Raw genomic sequence first — 11,864 nt, forward strand, 5'->3', positions numbered from 1 at the left:
TTTATGTTGTTCTGGGTCTGATGTCAGTCAAATGTGTATTAGGAAATGATTTATAAATTATTCAGAATTCAATTGGAAGTCTGTCATAATTTATGAGGAAGTATCACAGGACCTCATGCAATGTTGTATAGAACTGTTTCATTCTTTAAGGATAACTCAATTATAACCTATAATGAAATGATATTTACTCAATGCCTAATTATCAATCATTGCTGGTGAATTTATGTTGATCAATTTCTCTATGTGCAAGGGGTTTCATACAACATAAATGTGACTAGCTGGGGCTTTAATGGCTTTCTGACCAGTTTTTACTTGTCATGGAGCTGTGAAAGTCCCCTCTGGTGATCTGTCACCCCAGTGTACGCGTGTACAGGAAGGTGACATTGTCAAAATGCAAAACAGCTCACATGCATGTGCATGGAGACATTGGAAAACAAAAAACCATAAAAACAACTCACAAGCTTACATGTGTTAAGAAGCCAAGTTGTTTGGCTGAAATCTGGTACCACAAACCTCCAAGTTTCACTTGAAACATAATTTCACCCTATTTTCATCCTTTTTTGAATCAATTATAGATTATACCTGCCTTTTTTTTAGGGAAATATGACAATTAAGGCGGGCCTTTCACATCATTCTTACCGGTGTGTACGTGTTGTTGATCTGAAAGAGGCCCAGCTTGCAATTTGGAACAACCTTTTATGAGCCCACATGAGGGAATAATTAGCAAAGTGAAAACAATGAACACCTTCATGAGTATGTGAATAATATCAATTGAACCCCAAAAAATCATCCAAATCAACAAACAAGTCAAATTGAGTTATGATTTAATTGCTGTCATTGTGTCTTAGTGGTTTCAACTGTGTTCTGATTGAGTTCCAGTTGAGTTCTGCATGACTTCTGGATGATTTATGGATGAATACAGGATCATTTTCAGAACAGTTGTGGATGAGTTCAAGCATTGTTCATTATTTCTTACACTCCTTTCACCAAAAGCATCCAGCACAGTTCTGGAAAAAGGGTACGGTATGACACTCTCTGGAGAGTGTGTCAAAATCACCCCTGGTGCACAGTTATGGAAAAAATTTACAGTAGGGCACTCCCTGGGGAGTGGGAAAATATCTCTCCTGGTGTAAGTTGGATATAAAAGCAGGTGCTTGTGGGTTCAATTAATCCCCAGGCGTCCTCACCCGCGGTACTTCCAGCGTGCAGTTCGTCCTCAAGCCCCTCTGCTGTTGCACTTGCACAGTTGAGGGGCTAAAGAGTGGGCCCCCCCGGGTTCTGCAGCCTTTGCTGCGGGATGGGGGCCTTCAACACCCTTCCTTTTTGACCTGTGCGCTTGACGCGGGCTGGAGGTTGACCCAGACGCAACAGCCATTGCTGTTCACAACACCTTTAAGAGCATCCGCATTGGTTGCGGATTAAGGGAGGATTTGTATAACTAATCCTCCTTGGCAACCACATTGGGTCCAATTTAATTAAACTAAACTCCTCCCGGGAGTACGATTTGGAGTAAGCGGGAGTAAATTTACTCCTTGCTAATCCTGGGAGTAAGCGCTGCATGCAGACACTCCTCCCCACCCAAAAGTATGCACCAAACACAGCTTACATAAACTGTAGGTGCATACAACATACTTACTCATCATTTAAGCCCGCACCAATGCGGTTGACCACCCGGATTAGTGCTAATCCCGGAGTAAGCAAATCTGCTACTCCTCAAGTTACACCTGCACCAATGCGGATGCTCTAATGGTGTTGTTTGGGAGCATTTGAGATTTCATTTTTTTCCAGTTCCGTTGTATGTGGATTAAACCTTGTAATGTTTTTTGTATTTTATAATAAGGGGAAACCCTTGATTTTTTTTTTTTGCTGTTTTTATGTATTTATAGGGGGAACCCTTCATCTTTTTTTTCTCAGTCATGGGAAAAATGTGTCTTTAATAAACTTGGATAGTGTGCCACCAAAACATGAGATATGAGGGGTGCACATTTTATGATCCGCCATAATCATAACTTTTGTTTTACACGCACCATATGCATGAAAATTTCAGATCACAGAGAAATATGCATAAAATGAAGGGGCAGGCTAAATCCACACCAAAAAATTACTTCATCCACTCCAAAAATGGAGTGAACAGTAGTCCACTCCAACTTTCATTGGAGTGAACCATAGTCTACTCCAAATTTTGTTGGAGTGAACAAAATTACACTCCAAAAAAGCCTGTTTTTTGGAGTGTAACCATGATGAACTCCAACAATTTTGGAGTAAACCCAATTCCACTCCAAAAATATTTTTTCCACGCACCATTTTTTGCATTTTATTTTTTTTGGAGTGCACAGATGTTCATTCCAAATTTATTGGGGTGGATTAAGGTTTCTCAAATTTAAAAAAAATGCAATTTTAAATCTGTACAATTGAAACTTGCATGTAACGTTGAAAAATGTATGTTCCAAGTTCTTTGGGTGAAGTACCAGGAAAACTTTAGGGAAGTAGTAGGCAGCTGACATGAACCAACCAAATTTAATCCCCTTTAATTTATTTCTGGTTCATGTTTTAGTCATTGTAGAAACTGAAAACATTTTACATACATTATTTTTGATGTATTTTAAATACACACTAGAGGCCAAGGCGGCTTCGCCGCTGCAAACCCCATCACAGCAAGAGGCCACCAAGCTCAAATTCAAACCTGAAAAGTTTTCCAGAGTATTTCTCCCACTTTTCAGTGGAGGAACACCTTTCAACAAAGCAATTTTACCAGATATGTACAGGTTCCTATGAATTTTTTATAGCCAGAGGTCTGGGGGTAAAGCTTTGGCACCACCCTAAACACTTGATAGGGCACTGTACAACCATTGCATGATTTTGCAGAACAGCCTGGGGGAACTTGACAAAGACCCATAAGTTTGAGAAAATCAAGCTTTGCTTTCTTCTCATTTGAAGTATGGATCACAAATAAGTCAGTTCCAAAGATTCAAGGTGAATCATTCAACATTCACCACAGTTTGACACATCTGAGAAAACTCAAAAAAAGAAAAATAACACCCAATCAGGACAGGCCTCATTTTGATTTTTCTTCTTCCCTCAGGATGCATGACATTGCAGCAAAAAAAAAACCAACTAATCTCCAGCATCAGAAAAAATAAACTAAAATTGGCAGGTCAAAGGAGTCACAAATAACATAATGTGGGGGAAGTGGGGGGGAGGGGGAAAAGAAAGGCAGAATTTACTAACCAGAGCATCAGTGCAGTTCAAAACATAGCTAAGCTGCAATCAAATATATAGTTTGGTTGGCTGAGACAAAGTAGCCACTGAGTTTAGAGAAGAACACAATGTTACGCCCTTTTGTCCAACCTGAGCCAGGTCAGTTGTTCAACCACACAAGAGCAATGGGTTGATTGAGTCATGCAACCCCTTTGAGCATCCCAACACCAGGAGAAAACAATCATCACTTGTCTGCAAGTGACATAGCAAAGTAAAAAGGGGCCTTTGTACTTTCTCATGTCACTTGTAGGCAAGTTATCATTGTTTTTTCCTGGTGCAAGCGTCCCAGAGGTGCAGCCAAATGAATTCAGTGAGGCTGGACTTAAATAAATGTGAGCTGTAGGATGGGAAAAACTTCAAGCTTTGGTGAAAGGGTGTTGATTTCAGTACACATGCGTAACTTTTTGTCCCAAAGAAAGTGCTGCGTCCAACATCCTTGCTTCAATTTCTTGGATGCTGATGCCAGCTGTTAGTCCAATCACTTCAGGCGCTGGGGCTGGTCCCCAGCAAAGACAGTCTTGGGCTCAACAGGCTGGAGTTCCTGTGCTTTTGGTGGAGATGATGACCTTAATGGACAAGGTCACAGGTGTGTAGTGCAGCTCATGAATGATGTGGCAGGCGTTGACAAACAGCCTTGTCTCAGAATGGTTGATGAAGTACTTGACTGCTTTTGGCCTGGAGGCTTTGGGGAGTGAGATGATGACAAGAGAAGGTTGCTCAAAAGTGTCAAAAATATAGCTTCTGGACAACGTGATGCATGAATTTGGGCATCTTGCCCATCTCCTAAGATGTGTGTTGATTGCTGAGGTACCTTCATGTCCGGACTTATCCTGGTACATGGGCTTGTTGTCACCAGAAATGGAATTGTCTTGTTAATAGTAAACAAGTTTGGAAAAAAAGGAATCGCCTCAAGAGTGAGAGTCTCTTCAGGCAAAAATTGAAGGATCCATTTTGAACAAAGGGGTAGGCTCAACATAGATCACAGATCTTCTTGACCTTGCTTCCAGTTATGCCCAAGCTTGACAATTCTGCCAGAAGAGCCTTGCAGTTCTCAATCACCACTTGCACTTAATCTACGAAGCTAGGCGCGCTTAATCTACAAAGCTTGGCTTAGCCACCGCTATGGCCGCAATTTTGTGATTGTGTGGCCCGCCCTGGTAGCCCGCAAACACTGCCTTCTAGATTCAATCCTTGATTGTTTCATTTTTATCCTTTCAGAAACATATCAGTCTCAACCGTGGTCATTGTGACATTTTGTGTTTGTCTTTATCACCACATCATACTCCTCAAAGGGGTTGGTTTCCACTGGTTTGCCTATCAGTCCTGAGATATGGGCCATCTAGATTGTCAAACATCAAAATTTAACAAAAAAAAAAGCTTTCATATCAAGGGGTGGAACGTGCTAGACTGAAATCAATCATCAAGAAAACACTCTTGCAATCAGCAATATACTGCAAGCATTTAAGGTGTTCAAAGTTGAAATCATAAAATTTCCATTACATCCAAGTTTAGTGAATTCACACAATCTTGGTGCCTCAGATCTAAGTTTTGGCGTGTGTTCTTTAGCAAAAAACCCTCCAAAACACCTCCTCAGACCACAATGTAAGTCAATGATCTCACAAAACCCAAAAAACCGTTGAAAATATTCCCCAAACACTTCATGAGAAGCACCTTGGAATGACCCTCCAGCCTGTGCCGCAGCAACACACAAAAAAGTGTCGGTCAAATTTTAAATCAAGGAGGGGCCTAATCAAATGATTTAGGGGGCCTCCAGGGAGGGGGTAGGACGAAACCGGATCCCCTGGGGGGAAACAGCTCCAGCATCCACCTCTTTAAGTACTCGGCCCACCTCATGTATGTACCTTGAAAATTTTCGGCTTCACTATGGCAATCACCATATCGACTGTTGTCTGAGCCGTAGACGGTGATAAACACTGCCCTCCGTACAGGTTTTTGCAAGCCTCAGCCGCCTCGCCATTCAGAATATCCCTCACAATTGCCCCGCAACTGTTGCCGCTACCTCGACGCGTGCACCGCCCTCATTCCTTCCTCTTGCACTGGACCCGAGCACCAGTGCGCCCTGGACATGCACAATCTCATCGGCAATTCAGTCAGATCCATCGTCCTCGACCATACCTCTGTCACTGACCTCGGCATCGCCCATCTTGCTCGCTCGCTCTCAACCGCTCTGCAAGAGTCCTCAGACCGGCCCAGCGAACTTCCCTCCGACGAGCCGTTTAGAGAGCTCAGGTCGATTAGTTTGAGGCGCTTGCATTGTGTGACTGACCGCTCCACAAAACACCTGAGTCGGTATCAAACCTGTTATCCATAGGTGAGTTTGGCGTATTTCGCGGTTGGCGTGACTATCTCTTGTTCTACTAATCATCAGGTGCTGCACGCACTGGTCCATCAGACCTCACAGGCACATCGTGTACAGAGGCAACGCCGCTCATCTTGAACAGACCGCAGGCGGCCCATCACACGCAGTCCCCCTTCCGGCCTGCGCGATCAGAAGACGAGCTCGAGCTGTTCTGGCGGACCTTGGACCCACCCGAGCAATTGAATAAGCTGCTGAGCCAGCATAAGCATGACAACATCCCAGCCGGCGGGCCGTTCTTTTTCCAAATCAACCGATCCGATTGCGCTTATTCCAAGAAATATGGAGCCTGCTTGGAGTCCTCGGCTTTCGCCAAACGCTTCCCACCTCTCTGCCTCCTGCCCCGTCCCCCCTATCCACCGTTAAACCCCCAAATCTTCATCCTCCATCCACGCTTCAGTCAGCCACTCCCCACGCTCATGTCTCCAGTCAATCTTCTTCTCTCCCCTCGATCAAACGCAAAAAACTCAACCCTTCTATCCTAGACGACTTTCTCGAAGTCCGAAAGTCTCGCAGGAAGTAGACCACCCCCACAATCGTTCTTTGTATGTATCAACACAAAAGTCAGTGGGCCCCTGTAAGAATTGTGTCATTGTGCCATAAATATTGCATACACCGCTAATCTTGTTGACTGGTCCAACATGGCATCAAACAGAATAGTAATTTGAATGTATTGTCTTTGCCAAGTACGTTGGACCGTTTCAACTTTTTGTTTTTTTGTTTTATGGATTTATTCTAACTTACCAGATTGATTTCTGGCCAAAGTATCCCACGACCTTCATGTTCCCTGCAGCTTGTGTAAGGGTTGGGTGCTTGGTCTCTGTTAGGGCAGAGGGCTCACATAATTAGAGGGCTTTTGATTGTTTTGAAAGAAAGATTTGTGCAATAGGAAATGTTTTCACTGGTGAAATTGCAGATAGCAAAAAAATTACTGTGGAGGTAAGTAATTCAGGTACAAATGAGAAAAGACTATTGACTGAGGATTTTATTCCAGGGAGTTGGCAGAGTGGAAGAGTTGGCATCAAGCTTGGTACCTAGGTGAATTAATGATTTCTGGAGCTCAAAATCAACCGGACTGACTTAGACTTCAACTGGACTGACTTAGAATTATTTCTTCACAGGATGTATGTAACATTCTAAATACCAAATGAAATGTTGATTTGTATGGCTCCATGGAGGATCCCTGAAATTTTTGATTGAAGTACGTTTTGGAGTTAATGTGGGGCTGAAGGACCACCCTGAGTCAGAAATTGTAGTTGCTTAATAGAGGACCTTCTGAGATTTCCCACTGTAACATCAAGTGAATTATATATGTAAATATGTGACAAGGTGGTCTCACCTTGTTTATGATAAATTATTGTTTGTGGATTATTCACAATATAAAGCAAGATGTTGTGGAGGGGGTGGGCTCTTTTCTTTTTGGAAATCTATTCACAATTTTGAATATTTATTTACTGAACTCATTATTGTCAGACTTACCATTTCCTAATGAATATCATGAGAGGAAGGTGCTAAAACTTGTCTGCTGGTGAAAACTTGATCTTGATAAGTTTCAACAAGCCAGTCAGATTTAGCTATTCCCTCTAGATTAAGAATTTTAGCCAACCAGAAGTCCTCCAATCAAAATTTATGAATGTGTATGAGATAATTTTATACCTAATTTGGGGGCGCCTGGAAGGGAATGACTATGCCAAGGGAGAAATGGTAGGTGGGCCCTTAGGAAGTTGACACAGGTTTTTGGGCCCTGCAGCGGCGAAGCCGCCTTGGCCTCTAGTAAGATCATAAAATCATAAAACTTTCAAGTGATGATTTTATATGTACCATTTTAGAAATTTTGCTCTAATTTGAGTGTTTGGGTGTACATATTTTTTTCACCTCAGAATTCTATGATTTTATGGTGTTATGATTTTATGCAATTCAACTTTGAACACCCTAATTTATAGTCCCAATCGCGAGGATAAGTGCTGGCACCGAGCTAAATATCAAAAAAAAGTGTTGTCAATTTCAGTTGCACACAAATGAACTCATTACGTTGGGTATACCGCATAAAGATGTCACTTGATACCCAGGTACCCGCCACAGGTGTGGGTACCTCCCCCAAAAAAACACTAATTCTCAGCACCCGCACCCCTCTGAGGAGCAGGAAGCAGGTACCCGGGTACTTGCGGCAGGTACCCGCGGGTGTGGAGATTTTTTGCGGCTAAGTAAGCAAGGAAGCCTTCTTGGCCAATTGGTGTATGTATACCACCCCGCCGAGAGGAAGCCCTCTTGGCGAGCTGGTGTACGTGTTCCAGCCCGCCGAGAGGAAGCCCTCTTGGCGAGCTGGTTTACGTGTTCCAGCCCGCCGAGAGGAATGTGGTGGCACAGGCAGATAGAGTGACACTATGGTATTTTACAACAACGTCCCTCTCCCGGACTCAGTGTCCGGGTGAGGTGAATACCGTAACTGCGGCGAGTTGTTGAGTGCGTAGCCCCTTGGGCTACAACACCCCCCCTCTCGCCGTAGACACGGTACCACCATAACATCTATCTACAAGATAATACTAGATACAAGGAGAATCCAAAGTGGGAGAAGAAAGAAAGAGAAAAAAAAATTGATCAGCAGCCCAGAATCTTACCACGCAGAAGCGTAAAACTTTCCGGAGGCATCCCTTTCGTGAATATGTCGGCCAACTGTTCTTTAGTACCTACCCAATTGATTGTAGTTTTCTTCTGATAAAGGGACTCATTAGTAATGTAGAAATCTCTGTCAGTGTGACGCGTCCTTTTGTTTGACGCGTCATCCGTAGAAACTCTAATGGCTGCCTGATTATCGCAAAACAGGTGACCTACAAAATCCATCTTCAGCACGTCTCTCAGAAGATGTCGTACCCACAAGGTCTGGCGGGTTGCTACTCCCAGGGCCATATACTCCGCGTGGCAAGTCGATGACGCCACCGACTGTTGTCTCCGCGACACCCACAGTACCGGGCAGTTGAGAAAGGAGAGGAACACTCCATAGGAGGATCTGGAAAACTCCCCCCCCCCACGAGGCATCTGCAAAGGTCTTCAGCGGTTTAGTATCACGTGTAGGGAATAGATTCAGACAGAGATCTTTGCTATTAGCCAGATAATTTACCAGGTGTTTCACACCTTTCCAGTGATTGACACCTGGCTTTGCCGCAAAACGGGCCAGGTAGTTTACCGCGAAACATATGTCCGGTCTGGTGCCGACAGCTAGGTAGCTGAAGGAACCCATGACCGACAGATACCGGCCCGAGTCTGCAGTAACTCCATCTTCATCCGTCGTTGCATTGTAGCCCGATGGTAGCGGTGTAGAAGCTGTTGTGACGCCGTCCCAATGTTTGTCGAGGATGCCTGCCACAAGCTCTTTTTGAAAAAGCTCAAAACCTTGTCCCGTTCTTCTCACGTTAAGTCCTACAATCGAATCAATTCCGTGGGACCATTTGATCTTCAGGATGTCTTTGAGGTCCTTCTCAAGCCGGCGCAGAAGATCCGGACTGGACGCCGTCACCACCCCATCATCGACGTGGAGCCACACAACGCCTGCCTCCTCCGGGTGTCGTAGGATATATAGGCTGTTATCGTATTGTGATGGCGAGTAACCAAACTTATCCAGTACCGCCTTCAGATGCAGCCACCAGCATCGGGCTGCCTGTCGAGTGCCGTACAGCGCCTTTTTCAGGAGTAGTGCATGGCCCGGTGGTGTCGTCATGCCTTCCGGTGGTTTGACCCACACCTCCTCGTCAATGGGAGGATTGAGGTACGCAGCGACGAAATCAAAACTTTGCACTTCCCAGTTGTAGGCCGCCGCGACTGTCAACAGTAGACAAAGAGAAACAAATGTTGCCGTTGGAGCAAAGGTTGCATTGAAATCTTCACCTTCAACCTGAGTGAAACCTTTTGCCACGTATCTTGCTTTAAAACGTATGCCAGACCCATCGCAATCAGGTTTGGTGGCAAACACCCAACGTCCCCCCAGTGCTTTCTTGTCTTCTGGCTTCAGTTTCAAGACCCAGACCCGCATCTGCTCCAGATTCGAGAGTTCCACCGCAATCGCCTTCGACCATGCTTCTTTTTCCGGTGAGTTCATGGCTTGCTTGAAAGTCTTAGGCACTGCAATCGCATAGAATTGACAAAGATCAATAATTTTGTCCACGATAAGTTCCTGGTTTGTGAATTCAATCTCTTGTGAGAAATCTCCAAGCTGCAGCAGATTCATGATAAAATCCACAGAAAGTTTAGACGCGCTTGCTTCCGTTGTGGTGGACTTGTCATGCGTTGGCGCCATATCATGAGGTAGAGATCCTTCTTTAGCAGTCGCAGTGACCGGAACGTCGGCGATTTCTCTAGGAAAGTTGACCATCGCTGAGGATACAAAAGATTTCTGGTCCGGCAACCAGAAAAGCCACCCTTTGCTCTGCTCAAGGTGTGCTATGACATAACCCCGAAGTGCGCGGTCGTCCAGTTTCTTGCGCTTTTCATTTGGAATGTGCACGTAGCCGGTGCTTCCAAAAACCCTGAAATTATCGTACTGCGGCTTTCTGTCGAACATTGCTTCGTATGGAGTCTTATCTCCACTCACGTTGTTTGGCAGGCGGTTGAGAACATACGTCGCCCATAGGAATGCATAACTCCAAAACTCTTTCGGAAGGGGGCTGTCATTCAGAATCGTCCGACCCGCATCCGCCACCGTTCGGTTGAATCTTTCAATAAATCCGTTTTGGTAGTGATGGTAGGGTAACGCCTTCTCCGCGAGTATCCCATTCGCCGCAAGAAAATCACTCAATTTCTGGTTGGCAAACTCTCCGCCATTGTCGCTTCTTAGTGACTTGACTTTTTCCCCAGTCGCCACTTGCAGTCGCTTAATGGTGTCGATTATGTGCTGGTTCGCTTCAGACTTTTTCTTCAGAACTTTGACAAAGGCGTATCCTGTCGCCACATCGCGCATAGTCAAAAGGTACTTGCCCCCATCGATGGAATCGACCTGAAAAGGGCCCATGAGGTCGGCCGCAAGAATGTCCAAACGACCTGCTTTTCGAAGTGTGGAGGCTAAGGGGTTAACTTGAGTACTTTTGCTAATCGCACATACCGGGCAGTGTATCTTTCCTGCCGGTAGTTCTTCGGGTAAACCATTACCCAGCTTCAATTTAATCACTCGCCTGATATGACGAAGGCTCGCGTGGCCAAAGGCTCTGTGATAGTAGAGCAATTTCACCTCATCCTTTGTGAGTGACTCGGGCTTCCACTTAAAATCGACCGCATGGCCAAGCGATTCTTTAAAGATCTCTTCTTGCGTTGAGACTTTAGTTTGGGTGGACAAAACATGAATGTCATTGCTCACTGTTGGTGAGATCGCACAAGGAGGAGAAGTCATGGGCGGAGAAGTTTGAGAACAAGTGGGAGAGAGAGAGGAGATTGAATGAGAAATGGGGCCAGAGATAACAGACTTCGAGGGAACAGGTTGGATAGGGGCGTGTTTGTGGGAAAGTGAACTGGAGTAAAGGATATGACAATCAGTTTGTGCCGTAGATCGCGTGCAGTCCGCCTTAATCATCGGATATGGCATGCACCAGCGGTTCTTTGTCGGCTCAAAAACACAGTCAAAAAGGCGTTCTCCAGAGGCACGTGATATCTGGAACGTATCTGTTGTATTGTCATATGCAACCATAGCATTAGCCTTCCGAAGAGCCGCCATGGATATTAAGGTGGTCTTGGCCTGCTCACAGTATAACACTTGTCTGAGTATTATCACGGTTCCGTTTGGTGCCTGAAATTTCAGGGACCCAACCCCTGTGATCGCAGATCCTGGTCCGTTGGTAGCTACGGAAACCCCAATGGGTTTCGAAAGGAGACGAAAATCATGAAGAAGAAATTTAGACCCGGTGAAACCATGAGAGGCACCGGTGTCAAAAATAGCAGTCTCACTTACGAGATCCTCTCCCAATGCCATCGAATGGAAGTCCAAGTCATCCAGGTCATCCGGTGGACCGTTGATCTCCACAATGTGGGCGGAGACCCCCCCTTTTGCCGGAGTCAAAGATGTTGACAGGGGGTTTTGGGACGTCTGACCGGTAGTCCGTGCAGCTGCTTGATAGCGGGGGCGATAGTAGTCCGCCAGACTTCTGGCGTGATCTTGATTTCTTGAAGGGTTGCTTGGAGCGCGTCGGAAATTGGTCCTTGGAAAACGACCCGAGTCAAGTTGGGTCCCGCTTGGCAAGCGGTCGTA

Source organism: Puccinia triticina, chromosome 4A (assembly GCF_026914185.1).
Source record: "Puccinia triticina chromosome 4A, complete sequence".
NCBI lineage: Eukaryota > Fungi > Basidiomycota > Pucciniomycetes > Pucciniales > Pucciniaceae > Puccinia > Puccinia triticina.